At 42.7% G+C, this 21,107-nt stretch overlaps 1 non-coding gene and 3 pseudogenes across 1 annotated transcript; all 4 read left to right on the forward strand.

The window, feature by feature from the left end:
* The first annotated feature begins 12,250 nt into the window (after positions 1–12,250).
* Positions 12,251–12,370, forward strand: LOC141269986 (5S ribosomal RNA; annotated as a pseudogene).
* A 6,080-nt stretch (positions 12,371–18,450) lies between these two features.
* On the forward strand, positions 18,451–18,570 carry LOC141267017 (5S ribosomal RNA). The gene has a single exon (XR_012321036.1). It is a non-coding gene; the product is annotated as a 5S ribosomal RNA (ribosomal RNA).
* Positions 18,571–19,510: 940 nt separating this feature from the next.
* On the forward strand, positions 19,511–19,629 carry LOC141267487 (5S ribosomal RNA; annotated as a pseudogene).
* A 621-nt stretch (positions 19,630–20,250) lies between these two features.
* On the forward strand, positions 20,251–20,370 carry LOC141268498 (5S ribosomal RNA; annotated as a pseudogene).
* Positions 20,371–21,107: the final 737 nt, after the last annotated feature.

A 21,107-nucleotide genomic window follows, 5' to 3' on the forward strand; every position in this document is an offset into this window, starting at 1 on the left:
TAATAGTAATAATAGTATCAATATCGGATTATTGTTATATAATGATGTGAATTCATGTTATGGTAAGCCGTGACTAATATTCATTTAATATGTATAATTATACTTCCCTATATCTAAATTGAAGCAATCGCGGGTTCAATCGTCATCATCTGATGTCATCGGGTCGTCGTCTCGTCTTCTTCTTGGTTCTTTTATAACACAGTCTTTAGATGAAAACTCATTTGAAATAAATTACAGCATGTAGATATTGTACAGTCCATAATTGTGTTCATTATTGTTCAGTCCATAAACTGTACTCTTTATTAGAAAGATCATGTGTGTCAGTTGATAAGAAAACAAAGTCCATGGATGAAATGTAGCTTTAATATCTGTGCAGTGTCACCTGGACTTACGTTGGATCGTCTTTGGAATCTTCCGTGTGTCCGCACTGGTCTCGTGTCACTTTTGGAACAGATGTGACGTCTTTGTTCAGTAAAGCAAGGGTTAACTTGACACTTTCCTGCTTTATATAGCACCATAACCAGCACTCAGTCCTTTATATACAGGACACATATGCCAGGTATTACCTGTTCACCAGCTTTCATTGAAGCGTTGCAGGTGATAAGAAACCACTGGAACGTGATGAAACTTAAACACAACACAGTACATATAGGATCATCGTCCTCTGCCGTCCTGGTGATCAGTGGTGTGAATTGTATTGTATGTAATGGTCACAGTCTATTATAAAACTCAGCATTCACACCTGTTACCTTCTGAGACGTCCGGATATCAGTTGCTTCTTCTTGTAACTTTTGAGAATCTCTTTGATTTATAAAAATTAAAAGTCTTTATTAAGATAGAATTCATAATTGCGATGTCTTGATTGAAGTCTTCATTCCCTAATCTGATACCAAATCTGGCAGTTTTTCCTAACCTATAATATCACAGCGTACCATAGCAATCAGTAATATCGATCAAATTATTATCAAAATATTAAAATAAATTATGTTTGGAATAATAAACAATAATAGATAATAATTCATTATCAATCAAGTTCTCCATATGATAGAACATTTTTATGTCATAGGTGTAATTACCTTTTCCAACCCATAGGTGTCAGTGTATTTTGAAAAAACAAGTTTTTATATCTTTATTAAACCAATAATATCAAAGAATGTATACTCCTGAACCAAAATGAATAAATATATGAATGTATGAATGAATGAATGAATGAATAAATGAATGAATGAATTGTTGTGTTTGCTCAGAAAATGTAAACATTTTTTTCCTTAGCAATATATATTTAATGAAGCAATACTCTTGTATTAGACATTACTTTATTAAATATTAATGTGTTTTCTCAATTGAGATATTGAACTGAAATAAAATCAAATGAGAATAAAAAAATGAAAAAATAGAAAAATAAGAAGTATAACGTAAGAATAAAATTTTAAAAATGAAAAATAAAATTAAGAGTAAAAATAAGAATAAAAATAAAAATAAGGCCTTTAAATTTTAATGACAAATGCAGAGTAATTATATTCTCCATAAAAAATACCCTTATATCTCCATTATCTGGATGATTTCATATTTGTCATAACCTTGTACCACCAAAAAATATTAAATTATGCAACTTTGCATGTAATACCCTTCTTAATTATACCATAGTACCTTATTATTATTTCTTCTTTATTAAAATGTGTGGAAAATAAGTATTGATCAAAAGTGATTATGTAATCAGGATCAAAAACACATTTTCCCCCTTAATACCAAAAATATTATTTTATAAAATTTATGTATATATCAGAACCAAATTAAAAATAATTATTCTTCTAGAAATATTGTGCATAAATTTCATATCGATGAGTAGCATAGATTTGACTAAAGAGAGGTGTGTACCTATTTAGGTAACCATTAAAAATAATATTATAGTTATTCAAGAATATTATCATGTGGAAAATTATTCTAAATATAAATTTGCTTTGTAAACCATTTTGATGTGTGGTTGCCCTTATCCACTATTAGTTAAATCAAGAAATAATAATTATTAAAGAGATATAGAAATATATATATGTAGATACAGTGCCTACAAGTAGTACTCAACCCCCTGCAGATTTAGCTGGTTTGATAAGATGCAAATAAGTTAGAGCCTTCAAACTGCAAACGAGAGTCGGTTTTATGAACAGAAGCATAAATCTTAAAACCAAAAAGTTATGTTGCTCAGTTGAATTTTATTAAATTTTAAACATAAAAGTGTGGGTCAATTATTATTCAACCCCTATGTTTAATATTTTGTGGAATAACCCTTGTTTGCAATTACAGCTAATAATCGTCTTTTATAAGACCTGATCAGGCCGGCACAGGTCTGTGGAGTTATCTTGGCCCACTCCTCCATGCAGATCTTCTCCAAGTTATCTAGGTTCTTTGGGTGTCTCATGTGGACTTTATTCTTGAGCTCCTTCCACAAGTTTCCAATTGGGTTAAGGTCAGGAGACTGACTAGGCCACTCCAACACCTTGACTTTTTCCCTCTTGAACCAGGCCTTGGTTTTCTTGGCTGTGTGCTTTCGGTCATTGTCTTGTTGGAAGATGAAATTACGATCCATCTTAAGATCCTTGATGGAGGAGCTGAGGTTCTTGGCCAAAATCTCCAGGTAGGCCGTGCTATCCATCTTCCCATGGATGCGGACCAGATAGCCAGGCCCCTTGGCAGAGAAACAGCCCCACAGCATGATGCTGCCACCACCATGCTTGACTGTAGGGATGGTATTCTTGGGGTCATATGCAGTGCCATCCAGTCTCCAAACGTCACGTGTGTGGTTGGCACCAAAGATCTCGATCTTGGTCTCATCAGACCATAGAACCTTGAACCAGTCTGTCTCAGAGTCCTCCAAGTGATCATGAGCAAACTGTAGACGAGCCTTGACATGACGCTTTGAAAGTAAAGGTACCTTACGGGCTCGTCTGGAACAGAGACCATTGCGGTGGCGTACGTTACTTATGGTATTGACTGAAACCAATGTCCCCACTGCCATGAGATCTTCCCGGAGCTCCTTCCTTGTTGTACTTGGGTTAGCCTTGACTCTTCGGACAAGCCTGGCCTCGGCACGGGAGGACACTTTCAAAGGCTGTCCAGGCCGTGGAAGGCTAACAGTAGTTCCATAAGCCTTCCACTTACGGATGATGCTCCCAACAGTGGAGACAGGTAGGCCCAACTCCTTGGAAAGGGTTTTGTACCCCTTGCCAGCCTTGTGACCCTCCACGATCTTGTCTCTGATGGCCTTGGAATGCTCTTTTGTCTTTCCCATGTTGACCATGTCTGAGTGCTGTTCACAAGTTTGGGGAGGGTCTTAAATAGTCAGAAAAGGCTGGCAAAAGAGATCTTTAATCCACACATGTGAAGCTCATTATTCTTGGTGCCTGAACTACTTCTTAATACTTTAGGGGGACCAAACAGAATTCTTGTGGTTTGAGGGGTTGAATAATAAATGACACTCTGAATTAACTTTTAACGTTTTAAAACAACAAAAAAACAAAAAAAAAGTTGCTGCAGTGCATTTCCCACTTCCAGGCTGATCTACAGTACAAATGTCACAATGCCAAGTTAATTCCGCATGTGTCAACCACCTAAATCTGCAGGGGGTTGAATACTACTTGTAGGCACTGCAATACCTAATTATGTATTATAATTTCCTCAGAATTAAATATATTTTTGTACCTTCACATAAAGAAACATTTTTTTTTTCAAACATACAAACATACGAGGCCTCTGTCACATCAATCACACTTAGCAGCTGCTGATTTACTCATCTGTCACCTTCACTCTGACATTCACAGATCTGTTCAACTCAAACATTCCACATATGAAGTTTTATATATATATATATATATATATATATATATATATATTTAACCCAAAATTGTTGTATCCCAACTTATTAATGCGCATTGCCATATCAATTGAATATCTTTATATTTATATACTGGATTTTGGCTGTTGGAGCTGAAAAGAGGACATCGGTAAGTGTAGAGTCTCCGCGAGCTCAAAGAACACTGGATTTTGGCTGTTGGAGCTGAAAAGAGGACATCGGTAAACCAGGGGAGGAGTCCTGAGGAGATAATTTGCATATTCCCACTGCATTTTGGGGTAAGTGAAGAGTCTCCGCGAGCTCAAAGAACACTGGATTTTGGCTGTTGGAGCTTAAAAGAGGACATCGGTAAACCAGGGGAGGAGTCCTGAGGAGATAATTTGCATATTCCCACTGCATTTTGGGGTAAGTGAAGAGTTTCCGCGAGCTCAAAGAACACTGGATTTTGGCTGTTGGAGCTGAAAAGAGGACATCGGTAAACCAGGGGAGGAGTCCTGAGGAGATAATTTGCATATTCCCACTGCATTTTGAGGTAAGTGAAGAGTCTCCGCGAGCTCAAAGAACACTGGAATTTGGCTGTTCGAGCTGAAAAGAGGACATCGGTAAACCAGGAGAGGAGTCCTGAGGAGATAATTTGCATATTCCCACTGCATTTTGGGGTAAGTGAAGAGTCTCCGCGAGCTCAAAGAACGCTGGATTTTGGCTGTTAGAGCTGAAAAGAGGACATCGGTAAACCGCGCGCCTACTGGCGCGCGCATTTTGACGCTTTTTTTTTAAGCTTTTTTCATTGTTTTCAGAACATTAACAATAAGAACATGGAAGAGTCCAGGAGCCATTTGGTGAGCTGCATATCCTGCTACATGTTCACAGACTTGCCAGTGGAAAAGCCAAACTTCACATGCCAGAAATGCAAGCTTGTGTCCCTGTTGGAGGAAAAGTTGCGAAATCTAGAAGAGAGGTTAACTACCTTGAAAATCATTAAGGAAGGTGAAGAGTTCTTAGACAGAGCAGAATTATCTCTTCATGATTCAGAAAGAGAAGAAATTCGAACTGCACCTGACGAAACAGAGGAATGGAAGCATGTGACCCACAGAAGCAGGAGGATCGAGAGGCAGTCAGCACCCATACTGCTCAGGAACCAGTACCAGGCTCTCACGCAGGAGAACCATGAAGAAATACAGCAAAATAAGACTTTGCCAGCAATGAATAACCTTGTAAGCCCTCAGAATCCTCCTTGATGGAAAAAGAAGAATGTTGTGAAGAAAAAACGGAGAGTGGTGGTCATGGGGGATTCCCTGTTAAGAGGAACAGAGGCCGCTATCTGCAGACCAGACATAACCTCAAGAGAAATGTGCTGTCTTCCAGGAGCAAAAATTAAAGATGTGTCTGACAGGATATCAAGATTCTTCAGACCTACAGATCACTACCCATTCCTGCTACTACATGTGGGGACAAATGACACCGCAAGAAAGGACCTGGAAACCATCTGCAGTGACTTTGAAGACTTAGGCAAGAAAGTGAAAGAATTGGGAGCGCAGGTGGTCTTCTCATCCATCCTCCCAGTGGATGGCCATGGAACAATGAGGTGGAATAAGATTCTACAGGTGAACAACTGGCTACGTCGATGGTGCCGTCAACAAGGATTTGGATTTCTGGATCACGGAATGAATTACCTATACGATGGACTACTTGCTAGAGATGGGGTGCACCTTACGAAGACTGGAAAACATGTATTTGGAAGTCGCCTTGCTACACTCATCAGAAGAGCTTTAAACTAGAACAATGTGGGAAGGGAAGCAAAAGGCCAGAAAAAGCCATACAGCTGACAAATACTATTGAGATCTCTGCTACTGGAAGTGGAAAGGAAGAACAAAGACAAAACAATTTAAATAATAAAAATATGGGAGGAAGAGAAACCAATCACAAACTAAAATGTTTTTATACAAATGCACAAAGCATGCGCAACAAACAAGGAGAATTGGAACTACTAACGCAGGAAAAGGAATATGATGTCATTGGAATCACTGAAACTTGGTGGGACGATACACATGATTGGAATAAAAGGCTAAAAGGATACAACTTATTTGCAAGAAACAGACTTGATAAACGAGGAGGAGGTGTTGCATTGTATGTTAGAAAAGTGTATATCTGCACAGAGATTGAAGCTTCAGAGACTGGGAGTTCTGTGGAAACTGTTTGAGTAAGAATACAAGGAGAGAACAACGGAAAGGACACCATTGTAGGCATTTACTACAGGCCACCTGGGCAAGCTGAAGATATGGATGAACTCTTTATGTATCAAATGACCAAGTTCTCCAAAAAATATGACGTAGTGGTCATGGGAGATTTCAACTATCCAGACATTTGTTGGGAATCTCTGTCAAGTAAAACTAACAGGTCAAGCAAATTCTTATCCTCTCTTGCTGAAAACTTTATCTTGTAGGGGAGAAAACAAGTGGATCTGCTACTTTGGATCTAATCCTTATAAACAGGGAGGAAATGGTTGAGGAGGTAAAGGTGGCTGGGACCCTAGGAGGCAGCGATCATGCTATTATAGAATTTTGGATAACTAGAGGAGGAAGACATGTGAAGACTCAAACTTCAAGGTTAGATTTTAGAAAGGCAGATTTTAAGAGACTCAGAAAGAGAATAGGAGGGATCCAATGGCTGGATGTCCTTAAGGACAAAAATGTCCAGGAAGGATGGGAAATTTTTAAAAATGAGATTCTCAAAGCACAATCGTTAACAATCCCGAAAAGTAGGAAGAATGGGAAGCATTTAAGGAAACCAGGATGGATGAACACAGAACTTAAACACATGCTAAAAAGAAAGAAAGAAATGTTTATTAAATGGAAAGAGGGAGGCATATCTAAAGAAGATTATAATGCAGTCTGCAGATCCAGCAGGGCACGTATCAGGTTAGCTAAAGCTGACAATGAGTTAAGGCTTGCAAGAGATGTCAAAAGCAATAAAAAAGCATTTTGGGGGTATGTCAAAAGTAAAAGAAAAGTCAAAGATGCTATAGGATTTTTACAGGATGAAAATGGAGAAATGGTAAGAGAGGATGTTGAGAAGGCCGAATGTTTTAATTCTTATTTTGCATCTGTTTTCTCTCAGAAAGAAAATGTAACATCAACTGATCTCCACTGTCCTTTTAAAGGAATAGAGGAATCCAAGTTATCTGTAAACTGAAAGATTGTGAGGGAATATTTAGCTAACATAAATGAGTTCAAGTCTCCAGGTCCAGATGAATTACACCCCAGAGTACTGAAGGAGATCATAGAAGAAATTTTAGAACCACTCTCCATAATCTTTGAAAATTCTATGAGAACAGGAGAAGTCCCAGAAGACTGGAGAAGAGCAAATGTTGTTCCTATCTTCAAAAAGGGGAAGAAGGTGGACCCAGGGAACTATAGGCCGGTGAGTCTGACTTCTATACCAGGAAAGATCTTTGAACAAATTATTAAACAACATGTATGTAAGTACATGGATAAGAATGAAGTGATTAACCAGAGTCAGCATGGGTTTGTAACTAACAAGTCATGTCAGACTAACTTAATTTCCTTCTATGACAGAATCACTGACTGGGTGGATCAGGGAAATGCTGTAGATATAGTATATCTTGACTTCAGCAAAGCATTTGACAAAGTATCTCACACCATCCTTATTGAAAAAATGACCAAGTATGCAATGGACCAGGCAACTGTTAGGTGGATTCATAACTGGCTTAGTGATCGGACTCAAAGGGTGGTTGTAAATGGCTTCACATCCAGCTGGATGAATGTCTCAAGTGGGGTACCACAGGGCTCCGTCCTGGGACCTGTATTGTTCAACATCTTTATCAATGATTTAGATGAAGGAATTGAGTGTAAACTGATTAAATTTGCTGATGACACAAAGCTAGGAGGGACAGCTAATACTAGAGAAGAGAGAGAGAGGATTCAAAAAGACCTAAATAAACTGGAGCAGTGGGCAGCAACCAACAGAATGGTTTTTAACAGGGAAAAATGCAAAGTACTATATCTGGGCAATAAAAAATGAAAAAAGCATATACAGAATGGGAGGAATAGAGCTAAGCAACAGTACATGTGAAAAAGACTTAGGTATACTAATAGATCATAGACTGAACATGAGTCAACAGTGTGATGCAGCAGCAAAAAAGGCAAATACAATTCTGGGATGTATTAACAGAAGCATACAGTCTAGATCACGTGAAGTCATTATCGGTCTTTACTCCTCTTTGGTCAGACCTCATCTGGAATAATGTGTACAGTTTTGGGCACCACATTTTAAAAAAGACATAGATAAACTGGAGCAAGTTCAGAGGAGAGCGACCAGAATGGTGACTGGTCTGCAAACCATGTCCTATGAGGAACGGTTGCAGGATTTGGGAATGTTTAGCTTGCAGAAAAGAAGACTGAGAGGAGACTTAATAGGTGTCTACAAATATGTCAAGGGCTGTCACATTGTAGAAGGATCATCTTTATTCTCATTTGCACAAGGAAAGACTAGAAGCAATGGGATGAAACTAAATGGGAGGAGACACAGATTAGATATTAGAAAAAGCTTTTTGACAGTTAGGGTGATTAATGAGTGGAACAGGCTGCCACGAGAGGTGGTGAGTTCCCCTTCAATGGACGTCTTCAAACAGAGGCTGGACAGACATCTGTCTGAGATGATCTAGTGAATCCTGCTTTGAGCAGGGGGTTGGACCAGATGACCCAGGAGGTCCCTTCCAACTCTACCATTCTATGATTCTATGATCTATTTCTTTGAATATTCCCCAAGTACATATTATATAATATGAGAGTAAGTCACTGGAATTTCAGACACTTGAAAAAACTCTTGTCTTAGATTCTTTTTTCACTGGCTGCCCGGTCTTAAGTTACATCAGTTGAAAATAGAATGAATGGGATCCTATACTATTAGCTCAAAGTTCAAAGGCCACAGCTGTCACACGTCATGCTGTAAAGATACTTTAATTTGCACGAACACTTCATGCACAGAAAATATTAGCAACACAAAAGAATTAATAAGTATTACATATATATTATAGTTCAACTAGATATATTGTTATTATTTTAAAATGTTATACACATAAAATCATGCAATTTTTTCACTTCCTGTGTGAATAAAGAAATAAATCCATTTTAGAGTTCTTTGATCAAATCCTGCTTTGGAATGAAAACTCTAAGGAAATATAAGAAAATAAAATTAAATATCAAATTCATACAGAAACAGAATTATTTAAATATCTTATACATATATTGGTTGGTTCTAATGTAATTCAAAATATTGCTACTTAAATTTATATATATGAAGTTCTAATTTATTAATTAATATATATATATATATTTTATAAACGTATATATAAATACAATTATACGCAATCTCTACTTAGACAAGTGTATATATATATATATATATATATATATATATATATGAACTATTAGAAACTATGTAACTACAATTTTACTGTATAAGATTATAAATAAATATTGAGACATTATATTACATTTTGATACAACATTATAATTACAGGTTTTCCTTAGCCACTCCCTAAACCAAATCTTCTGTCTCTCTCAAATATCTCCAGGAACGCCCAATTTAGGAAAGACATTTTTCTATCCTTCAAAACCTCAGAGAACTGCCTGTTCTTCTGTCCACATTCCATGACGTCACTGTGAGTTGGTCGTCTCACCTGTCTCTGTCCATCAGTTTCAGCCATTTTCCTTTTTAGAGAATCACAGTTCTGACTGAGAATTAACTCATTCTGTGGAGAGATGGATCTTTGCACTGGCTGATATGGCTTATAACATATATGAAATCTTCTGCGTATTTGATAGAGTTCACTATGGGGATGACTCAGTCTAGGAGAGTTTGATATTGGCTTTTGGTAAGATTTTACCTTTCCTGGTTTTATAAATTTAGCTTGATTTATTTTCTTTTCACGATTCTCATGTTTTCTAACAAAATCCAGCATCTGCGCACATTCAAATAATGAATTTTTTTGTGATGCCATAACTTGGGAAACTGAATTTAGGAATTTGAATTTTTGTACAAAAGTTGTTATCATATGTTGTACTTTTCCATTTTTGATGAGAGCTTTGTACAACCGTTCAAATATGGACATGAATGTATATGTACATTCCTTCCTACCAATCCTTACTTTCTGCAGATCTTCTATTTTGGGAAAATCCTTTGTGACACAATAAATCAAATATCTTAATCGGTCCGAATCATTTTCCCATCCATTAGGAGAGTCATTTTCACAGGGCATTAAATGTAAACGTCTGGACAATGTCACAGGAATCCATATTTTAAATAATTGATTCCTCTCCTCATTGGATAAATCAAACTTATCAGAGAAGCTCTCAAATGTCTCTGAATTTCTACAGGCATGGATTTTGACATCATATTTTGGCATGATTTTGTATAATTTCAGCAAATTTTTCCTCATTTTAATTTGGAGTTGAGCCTGGGTAATTCCAGAATTCTCTGATATTTTTAGTGGCTCTTGTACGTCCGTTCCTCCTACGTCACTCAAGTCTCCTCCCACATCACCTAGTATTTCGGTTTCTCGTATGTCAGTCATGTCTCCTCCCATGTCAGGTTTCTGTATGTCCATCTCTTGGTCAGACCCAAGGTCACCTTCAGTTACAGACACGTGTCTTACTTCTTGTTCATTTTCCACATTACAGTCAGAATCAGTATCACCGTCTGACACTTCTACACTATTTTCCTGCTTAGAAATCTGTAACACAAGACTATGAAAAAAATCTACCAAATGTAGAATATTTCTCAATTTCTGTTTGTCTCTATTTACCAATTTAGAAGTTAACTGTAAATTCTGCAATTCACATTCTTTGTATAAACTGAGCCACAAAACTTCTATGTCATCTCCTACATTAACTTTGAAATTAATATTACTTTGTTTAGCAAAAGAAGAAATTATATCCATATTTTGCTTACCTTAAGATTCCTTGGCTTCTCTTTATCAGCACGTCCTGTCTTCAGTTTGTCTGATTCTTTTCCTGTGTGATTCTGTTCCTTGTTAGTACCTCTTTTTCCTGTCTTTCCTCAGTCTGTAGGTCCTTTCTGCTTCTCGTGACAAACTAGTGAATTTACTGACACGTGAACAACAGCTGTTCAGCTCGTCAGGACTCCCCCCTTGTTCACGGAAGAAATTCACTTACTTAATTTAAAAAACAAAAAAACAGGACTGGCTGGCTCACCATTGTAAAATAATACTCTTCCTGTATTATTTTTTTCTACTGAGGACTTCTCAAAGTATCAATATCACGATATTCTTATAAAAAAATGTATCTATTTATTCTTGGATTGTCCATTAAAAAGAATCAAATTGCAGCAGGTACATACAATAATTAGTTATAAAGTAATTGTCCATTTGTCCATAATTAGCTTAATTGTTGAGATTCACCCATCTTTCCTTGGATCCTGGCTGGTAAATCATGTCTTTGTCCAGCATGTGTCAAGACCTACATGTCATCTGCTTCTCAGCATGAAGATTCTGTGTCTTGTGGGGTGGGCAGAGCAAGAGAGCCCCCCCTTTCTGTACCATGGCCTTTTATAGCCAGTCGTATGGACACCTGTTCTACATATGGTAGTGAACCAAAAATACACACACAAATAGCGCATGTCAACTAGACACGATGGCTGAGGCATAGAACTCAGAAAAATGATTATCGATTAACATTCCAAATGAATTTCCATAATTAACCATTTAACAGAGACCGCCTGGGAATACCAGGTGCTGTAGGCTTTTTCTTTTTCCTTCCTTCCACCAGCAGGGGGCACTCTCTTCTATGCCTTTTTTCCATTCCCTTTCACAAGTGCACACATTCATTCTCTTTTCTTTTTTTCATTTGCTTTCTCTCTTGCGCTATTTCATCTCTGCAAAATACCAGCATCCTTCTGATCACCGTGGGCCTCCAGCATTGTTGCTTATTTACTTTTAATACTAGGCTCCTTTTCACCAGGACCAGCATCTCCCGGGTGGCTGGAGGCAACCACTGGTAACCCCAAGCAGAAGACCTTTGCAGGCAACACGACCCTCCCCCCTGAAGAGCAGCTCAAAGTCACTGGCAACCATCTCACCCTCTTCCTTCATTCACCCCTGGATGTCTCGCTCCGCCCCCAAGTTACGGGTCCAGCTTGCTCTTTCTGTCACATTACCGCGATGAAGGGTTTAGCCTGCAGGAGACCCTGCGCCGAGCCATTTTTGAAGACACCTGATGCGGCGGGTGAATCACTGCTAAACAAATCACACCTGTAGGGACGGCACAGCCTTTGCATGGACCCTTTGGAGCCGCCCCGTCACCACCAGATTGCTCGCCATCAAGCGAACCTGAGAAAGGCTGGCCGGGCGATGGATCAAGCAGCGTCTACTGGCCATACCAACTTGGATACGCCTGATCTCGTCTGATCTCGGAAGCAAAGCAGGGCTGGGCTCGGACATTACTTGAATGTGAGACCTCCTGGGAGCACCGGGTGCTGTAGACCATTTTGATGACGTTTTTGCCCTACTGCCCAGCTCGGCTAGCATGGAACGGCGCCTTGCCGGACACCGACCTTAAGTAACTTAGATGATGGAAGCCCCAAGGCCTCTGAGCCAGTTGGCAGCTAAGTATGCTACCCCGCCGCCCTTCTCGCAGGCCTGACACCGAGCTCCTTACCACGGCTAGGAGTGCTTATTGACTCCGCAGCTCGCCGTGTGGAAATGATGGCGTTAAAAGCACCCGGGGCCGTGAAGGGGCAGGCTTTCAGTAGGTGCCCAGGGAAGGTTTTGGATGCCGGCCGCCTTGCGAGGGCCAGCAGAAGTAACATGTTTCTCTGCAAAGAAGCTTGTGTAACCAAGACAGACGGCTGCCAAACAGCTAACCTCAGTGCAAGGAAGGCAAGGAAGGTGCGGAAGGAATTGGGGAGGGGGGGGTGATTCCTGCTAGGGCCCTGAAATCATAAAACAGGCAGGAGAGTCTGACGCATGGTGATGTAGAGGTTGTAGGGGCAGATAGGGGGTGTTGTCACGTGCGAGCACGTGTGCATGCTGGCTTGTGTGTGAGAGTGCGCTTCCTAGGTGTGGCGCGCTGCAGACAGTCAAAATACCAGCATCCTTCTGATCACCGTGGGCCTCCAGCATTGTTGCTTCTTTACTTTTAATACTAGGCTCCTTTTCACCAGGACCAGCGTCTCCCAAGTGGCTGGAGGCAACCACCGGTAACCCCAAGCAGAAGACCTTTGCAGGCAACACGACCCTCCCCCCTGAAGAGCAGCTCAATGTCACTGGCAACCATCTCACCCTCTTCCTTCATTCACCCCTGGACGTCTCGCTCCGCCCCCAAGTTACGGGTCCAGCTTGCTCTTTCTGTCACATTACCGCGATGAAGGGTTTAGCCTGCAGGAGACCCTGCGCCGAGACATTTTTGAAGACACCTGATGCGGCGGGTGAATCACTGCTAAACAAACCACACCTGTAGGGACGGCACAGCCTTTGCATGGACCCTTCGGAGCCCGCCCCGTCACGGCCAGATTGCTCTCCACCAAGCGTGTTACAACTCAACTGTTAGGTTTTTTTTAGTTTGCTGGTCACATGACCATTTTGCCTATTTAATCCGGCTCCGCCCTCCTGGCTTTGCTGGACTTCATTTGTATTTACTACTGTTGAGCTAGCTTGTTGCTCTGTTGCCGTTCTCTGTTAGTTTTGCTAGGTCTTCTGACCCCTATGCCTTTTTGTTGTGTGTTTGTCTTTGACTGCTACTATTTCTGCTAGGAGGTGTCCAACTTTTCCCAGTCCCTAGATCTTGTAGGGATCCCTCCCTCACATCTATATGTCTGTGTTCAGACTAGCCGAGGACTTTAGCGGTTCTGATCGCAGGATCAGGTTCCCCGTTACATCGTAGGGATCTAGTTTAGTTCTATTGTAGGGATAGATCTCCTTTCCTTAGTCTCTGTAGCAGATCATAACAGTAATTCCAGCCATAAAAAAAAAAAAAAAAAAAAAATTTCTCTAAGGAAAGACCTCCAGTTTTCCATCATGGTCTCGGTGCAAGATTTGGCTCAACGCTTGCAGGGACTCTCTCTGGAGGTGACCAAGCTCCAACAACACGTGAGTAGCTGTTCTGGAGCGCATTTTGTGGAACCTAAGGTACGTCTGCCTGATCTATTTTTTGGCAAACAACAAGATTTTTTTTCTTTTAAAAATGCTTGTCTATTATATTTTCGTTTGAGACCCGGATCCTCTGGTGATGAATCACAGCACATAGGGATCATAATGTCACTTTTGCGCAAAGATCCTCAGGGATGGGCCTTCTCTCTCCAACCTAGCGATCCGTGCTTTAGATCAGTGGATAGTTTTTTTTCTGCTTTGGGTTTGTTGTACGATGATCCTGATCGTGTCTCATCTGCTGAGTCTGAATTAAGACGTTTGAGGCAGGGATCAGGTAATGTGGAAAAATATTGTTCTCACTTCCGTCAGTGGTCTGCCCAGGTGGGGTGGAACGATTCTACTTTGAAAAGCTTGTTTCTTGCAGGGCTATGTGAAAGGGTAAAGGATTTACTGATTGCTTATCCCACACCTGGAAACTTGCAGGAGGCAATGCAATTAGCTATACGGGTGGACAGGAGACTGCGTGAAAGGGTTAATGAGAGCAAATCCTCTGCTATGTCAGCTTCGAGTCCTGAGAGGTTCTGTGCTGAGAATGGAGAGCCGATGGAAATTGGGGCGATGGCACCCCGCTCTCAGAAAAAAGACCGCCGACTTTCTGAAGGCTTGTGTTTCTATTGCGGAAATTCTGGTCATTTTATTAAGAGCTGTGTGCTTCGTAAGAAGAAAGAAAAAAAAATGGTCAGTCATGCTCGTATTGCCTGTTTAAATTCTAATGGAGTATTCCTATCTGCCACTACTGTTGCTCAGGATGAATTAATTGAATTTCGGGTATTTGTGGATTGTGGATCTACTCTGAATGTGATTGATGGGGGATTCTTGGAAAAACTTAGATTAGAACCTAAAACTTTGTCATCCCCTATTGCTGTGGTTTCTGTCGATGGCTCTCCCTTGAAGAGTGTTACTCACAAGGTCTGTGAATTTCCCCTCACTATTAATGGTATTCATCAAGAGAATTTGGATTTGGTGGTATTGGATAATTTGCCTTCTCCAGTAATATTGGGGTTACCCTGGTTAAAATTGCACAATCCTGTACTGGATTGGTCTACCAATGAAATTAAGTCCTGGAGCCCTAAGTGTTATGACAAGTGTTGTAACGGGCGCATTGCTGCTGTGGATAGAGGGGAATTGCCTGTACCTATTCAGGATTTTTGGAGAGTTTTTTCTGAGGAGGAGTCGCAGGTTTTGCCTCCCCATAGAGACTATGATTGTACCATTGAATTTGTCCCTGGCGCGACTCTTCCTAAGAGTCGTTTATTTAATCTTACTATTCCTGAAAGAAAGGCTTTGGAAGAATACATACAGACAAGCTTGGCCGCTGGTCACATTAGGCCTTCCAAGTCTCCTGTGGCTGTTGGATTTTTTTTTGTAAAAAAAAAAGATGGCGGTTTACGTCCTTGTCTGGACTTTCGTGAGATTAATAAAATTACTGTACGCAATCCTTACCCACTGCCATTGATTCCTGATTTATTTAACCAGTTAGTGGGGGCCAAGTGGTTTTCTAAAATTGATCTCCGGGGGACATACAATTTGTTGCGCATGAAGGAGGGTGATGAATGGAAGACTGCTTTTAACACTCCTGTGGGTCATTTTGAGAATCTGGTTATGCCTTTTGGTCTCACCAATGCTCCAGCATTTTTTCAGAATCTTATTAATGATATCCTTAGACCTTTAATCGGCAAAAATGTGGTTGTGTATTTGGATGACATTTTGATTTATTCGCCGGATCTGGAGTCTCATTGGCGGAGCGTACGTGAGGTATTACAGTTATTAATGGACAATTCGCTTTTTGCTAAGCTGGAGAAATGTGAGTTCGCTGTACAAAGAATTAGTTTTTTGGGCTACATTATCTCCAGTGAAGGTTTTGAGATGGACCCGGTTAAAGTTCAAGCTGTGCAGGAATGGCCTAGGCCTATTGGTTTGAAATCGATACAGAGGTTTTTGGGTTTCACCAATTATTACAGAAAATTCATAAAAAATTTTTCTATTATTGTCAAACCGCTGACCGATCTCACCAGGAAAGGTGCTAATGCGGTTCAGTGGACTTCTGAGGCCATTGAAGCTTTTGTGTTTCTAAAGGAGAGGTTCACCTCTGCTCCCATCCTTATGCAGCCTGATGTGACTAAGCCGTTTTTGGTTGAGGTTGATGCTTCTTCGGTGGGGGTTGGTGCGGTGTTGTCTCAGGAAAACAAGGATGGAGTACATCCCTGTGCCTTTTTTTCAAAAAAATTTTCCGAGACTGAACTTAATTACGATATTGATAATCGGGAATTGCTGGCGATTAAACTCGCATTTGAACACTGGCGTCATCTCTTGGAAGGTGCTGAATTTCCCATTCAGGTTTTCACTGATCATAAAAATCTGATCTATCTTGATGCTGCCAAGCGCTTGAATGCCCGTCAGGCTAGGTGGGCACTTTTTTTCTCGCGGTTTAATTTTTCCGTTACTTACATCCCGGGTACCAAGAATGTTAAAGCGGATGCTTTGTCTCGCAGCTTTTCTCCCATGGTCGGTGTTGAGGAGGAAGAGGAGACCATTTTACAAGAAGGTGTTGTGATTGCTGCTTTGGACTCCGTTTTGGAGGATGAGATTCTTAAAGCACAGGAGAATGCCCCATCTAACACTCCCCATGGGAGGTTGTTTGTGACTAGGACCTTTAGGAAAGATTTGTTTGTTGAGTGTCATGAGTCTCGGTTGGCAGGTCATCCAGGAATTTCTGAGACCAAGAGACTTGTGGGTCGCAGTTTTTGGTGGCCTGGATTGCAGAAGGAAGTCATTAAGTGGGTGCACCAATGTACTGTGTGTGCAAGATCCAAGTCTTCACATGCTCCTGCTGCGGGGTTGCTTTGCCCTCTGGAGGTTCCTAGTGCACCTTGGACACATCTGGCTATGGACTTTATTACTGACCTTCCTCCCTCTGAAGGTTTCACGGTCATCTGGGTGGTCGTGGACCATTTTAGCAAGATGTGTCACTTGGTTCCCTTCATCAAACTGCCTTGCGCTAAGACACTCGCTAAGGCCTTTGTCAAGGAGATTGTCAGACTACATGGTGTTCCTACTGACATTATTTCTGATAGGGGACCTCAGTTCGTGGCTCGTTTTTGGCGTGCCTTTTGTGACAGGTTGGGAGTTCATTTGTCGTTTTCATCCGGATATCATCCTGAGTCTAATGGCCAGACAGAAAGGAAGAACCAGGATGTTGAGCAGTTCTTGCGTTGTTTTGTGGCAGACAATCAAGAGGGGTGGTCTGAGTTTCTGCCACTTGCTGAATTTGCTCTTAACAACCATACATCCTCTTCTGCTAGGTGTTCGCCTTTTTTTTGTTGTTCTGGGAGACATCCGTCTTTTGGGTCATTTTCCAAATTGGTTTCGGCTGTGCCTGAGGAGGAGAGTTTTTCCGGTGATTTGGAGAGAGTTTGGACGGATGTGCGTGGTAATCTTCAGGAGGCTAACAAAAAATCTAAGAGGTACTTTGATAGGAAACGGCAAGAGATTTTGTTTGCGGTTGGTGACATGGTTTGGTTGTCCTCTAAGAATCTGCGATTGAGGATTCCTTCTAAAAAATTGGGTCCCAAGTTCGTAGGGCCCTTTAAGGTACTTCAGATAGTTAACCAATCTGCTGTTAGGCTGGAGGTTCATACGTCCTGGAGGATTAATCCGGTGTTTCATGTTTCTCTGTTGAAAAAAGCTGATGTGTCGGATGGTGACGCCTCTGCCACTGTTCCTCCGGTGGTGGAGGACGGGGAATATGAAATTTCCCGCATCCTAAATTCTAGACGGTATAGAGGGAGTTTGCAGTATCTCGTCGCTTGGAAGTGTTTCGGACCTGAGGATAACTCATGGGTGAGAGCGGATTATGTTTCTGCCCCCAGACTTGTCCGAGCGTTTCACAGGAGGTTTCCTGGTAAGCCTGGGCCTAGGGGATCCGGAGGATCCTCTTAGAAGAGGGGGTACTGTTACAACTCTCCTGTTAGTTTTTTTTTAGTTTGCTGGTCACATGACCATTTTGACTATTTAATCCGGCTCCGTCCACCTGGCTTTGCTGGACTTCATTTGTATTTACTACTGTTGAGCTAGCTTGTTGCTCTGTTGCCGTTCTCTGTTAGTTTTGCTAGGTCTTCTGACCCCTATGCCTTTTTGTTGTATGTTTGTCTTTGACTGCTACTATTTCTGCTAGGAGGTGTCCAACTTTTCCCAGTCCCTAGATCTTGTAGGGATCCCTCCCTCACATCTATAGGTCTGCGTTTAGACTAGCCGAGGACTTTAGCGGGTCTGATCGCAGGATCAGGTTCCCCGTTACATCGTAGGGATCTAGCTTAGTTCTATTGTAGGGATAGATCTCCTTTCTTTCCTTAGTCTCTGTAGCAGATCATAACAAAGCGATCCTGACAAAGGCTGGCCGGGCGATGGATCGAGCAGCGTCTACTGGCCATACCACCTTGGATGCGCCTGATCTCGTCTGATCTCAGAAGCAAAGCAGGGCTGGGCTCGAACAGTACTTGGATGGGATACCTCCTGGGAACACCAGGTGCTGTAGACCATTTTGATGACGTTTTGCCCTACTGCCCAGCTCGGCTAGCATGGAACGGCGCCTTGCCGGACACCGACCTTAAGTAACTTAGATGATGGAAGCCCCAAGGTCTCTGAGCCAGTTGGCAGCTAAGTACGCTACCCCGCCGCCCTTCACGCAGGCCTGACACCGAGCTCCTTGCCACGGCTAGGAGTGCTTATTGACTCCGCAGCTCGCCGTGTGGAAATGATGACGTTAAAAGCACCAGGGGCCGTGAAGGGGCAGGCTTTCAGCAGGTGCCCAGGGAAGGTTTTGGATGCCGGCCGCCTAGCGAGGGCCAGCAGAAGTAACATGTTTCTCTGCAAAGAAGCTTGTGTAACCAAGCCAGACGGCTGACAAAGAGCTAACCTCAGTGCAAGGAAGGCAAGGAAGGTGCGGAAGAAATTGGGGAGGGGGGGTGATTCCTGCTAGGGCCCTGAAATCATAAAACAGGCAGGAGAGTCTGACGCATGGTGACGGAGAGGTTGTAGGGGCAGATAGGGGGTGTTGTCACGTGCGAGCACGTGTGCATGCTGGCTTGTGTGTGAGAGTGCACTTCCTAGGTGTTGCGCGCTGCAGACAGTCAAAGGGATTGTTCCCTTTCATTAAAAGTTAATCCCCGGCTGCAGGCTATTAGAAAGCAACTAACCGCACTCTACTCACCCTACCCGGGTCTACCGATGAGTCTCGCCTCTGCTCCCGGCCTGTGGCATTGGCCGTGAAGCTGACGTTCCGTCGACAGCGCTGCAGCCGATCAGTGAGCTCAGCGGCTCTGAGTGGGGCGTTCTGTCTTCAAGACCTTTTAAGGAAGCCAGCAAAAAAATTGAAGAGAAGGGAAAGCACAAAAGGACCTGGTCTTCCTGAACGCTGGAAAGGGCATCCGGCAGCCAGCATTCAAAGTAGAAAAGCAGAAAGTGAGAGGCTTGTCTCCACCTATGGCCACACCACCCTGAACACGCCCGATCTTGTCTGATCTCAGAAGCTAAGCAGAGTTGGGCCTGGTTAGTACTTGGATGGGAGACCACCTGGGAATACCAGGTGCTGTATGCTTTTGCTTTTTCCTTCTTTCCACCAGCAGGGGGCACTCTCTTCTATGCCTTTTTTCCATTCCCTTTCACAAGTGCACACATTCATTCTCTTTTCTTTCTTTCATTTGCTTTCTCTCTTGCGCTATTTCATCTCTGCAAAATACCAGCATCCTTCTGATCACCGTGGGCCTCCAGCATTGTTGCTTATTTACTTTTAATACTAGGCTCCTTTTCACCAGGACCAGCGTCTCCCGGGTGGCTGGAGGCAACAACCGGTAACCCCAAGCAGAAGACCTTTGCAGGCAACACGACCCTCCCCCCTGAAGAGCAGCTCAAAGTCACTGGCAACCATCTCACCCTCTTCCTTCATTCACCCCTGGACGTCTCGCTCCGCCCCCAAGTTACGGGTCTAGCTTGCTCTTTCTGTCACATTACCGCAATTAAGGGTTTAGCCTGCAGGAGACCCTGCGCCGAGCAATTTTTGAAGACACCTGATGCGGCGGGTGAATCACTGCTAAACAAACCACACCTGTAGGGACGGCACAGCCTTTGCATGGACCCTTCGGAGCCCGCCCCGTCACGGCCAGATTGCTCGCCACCAAGCGATCCTGAGAAAGGATGGCCGGGCGATGGATCAAGCAGCGTCTACTGGCCATACCACCTTGGATACGCCTGATCTCGTCTGATCTCGGAAGGAAAGCAGGGCTGGGCTTGGACAATACTTGGATGGGAGACTTCCTGGGAACACCGGGTGCTGTAGACCATTTTGATGACGTTTTGCCCTATTTCCCAGCTCGGCTAGCATGGAACAGCGCCTTGCCGGACACCGACCTTAAGTAACTTAGATGATGGAAGCCCCAAGGCCTCTGAGCCAGTTGGCAGCTAAGTACGCTACCCCGCCGCCTTCACGCAGGCCTGACACCGAGCTCCTTGCCACGGCTAGGAGTGCTTATTGACTCCGCAGCTCGCCGTGTGGAAATGATGGCGTTAAAAGCACCCGGGGCCGTGAAGGGGCCAGGCTTTCAGCAGGTGCCCAGGGAAGGTTTTGGATGCCGGCCGCCTAGCGAGGGCCAGCAGAAGTAACATGTTTCTCTGCAAAGAAGCTTGTGTAACCAAGCCAGACAGCTGCCAAAGAGCTAACCTCAGTGCAAGGAAGGCAAGGAAGGTGCCGAAGGAATTGGGGAGGGGGGGGTGATTCCTGCTAGGGCCCTGAAATCATAAAACAGGCATGAGAGTCTGACGCATGGTGACGTAGAGGTTGTAGGGGCAGATAGGGGGTGTTGTCACGTGCGAGCACGTGTGCATGCTGGCTTGTTTGTGAGAGTGCGCTTCCTAGGTGTGGCGCGCTGCAGACAGTCAAAGGGATTGTTCCCTTTCATTAAAAGTTAATCCCCGGCTGCAGGCTATTAGAAAGCAACTAACCGCGCTCTACTTACCCTACCCAGGTCTACCGTTTAATCTCGCCCTGCTCCCGGCCTGTGGCATTGGCTGTGAAGCTGA

Source organism: Phyllobates terribilis, unplaced genomic scaffold, assembly GCF_046119375.1.
Source record: "Phyllobates terribilis strain yellow unplaced genomic scaffold, ASM4611937v1 Scaffold_4__5_contigs__length_816908805, whole genome shotgun sequence".
NCBI lineage: Eukaryota > Metazoa > Chordata > Amphibia > Anura > Dendrobatidae > Phyllobates > Phyllobates terribilis.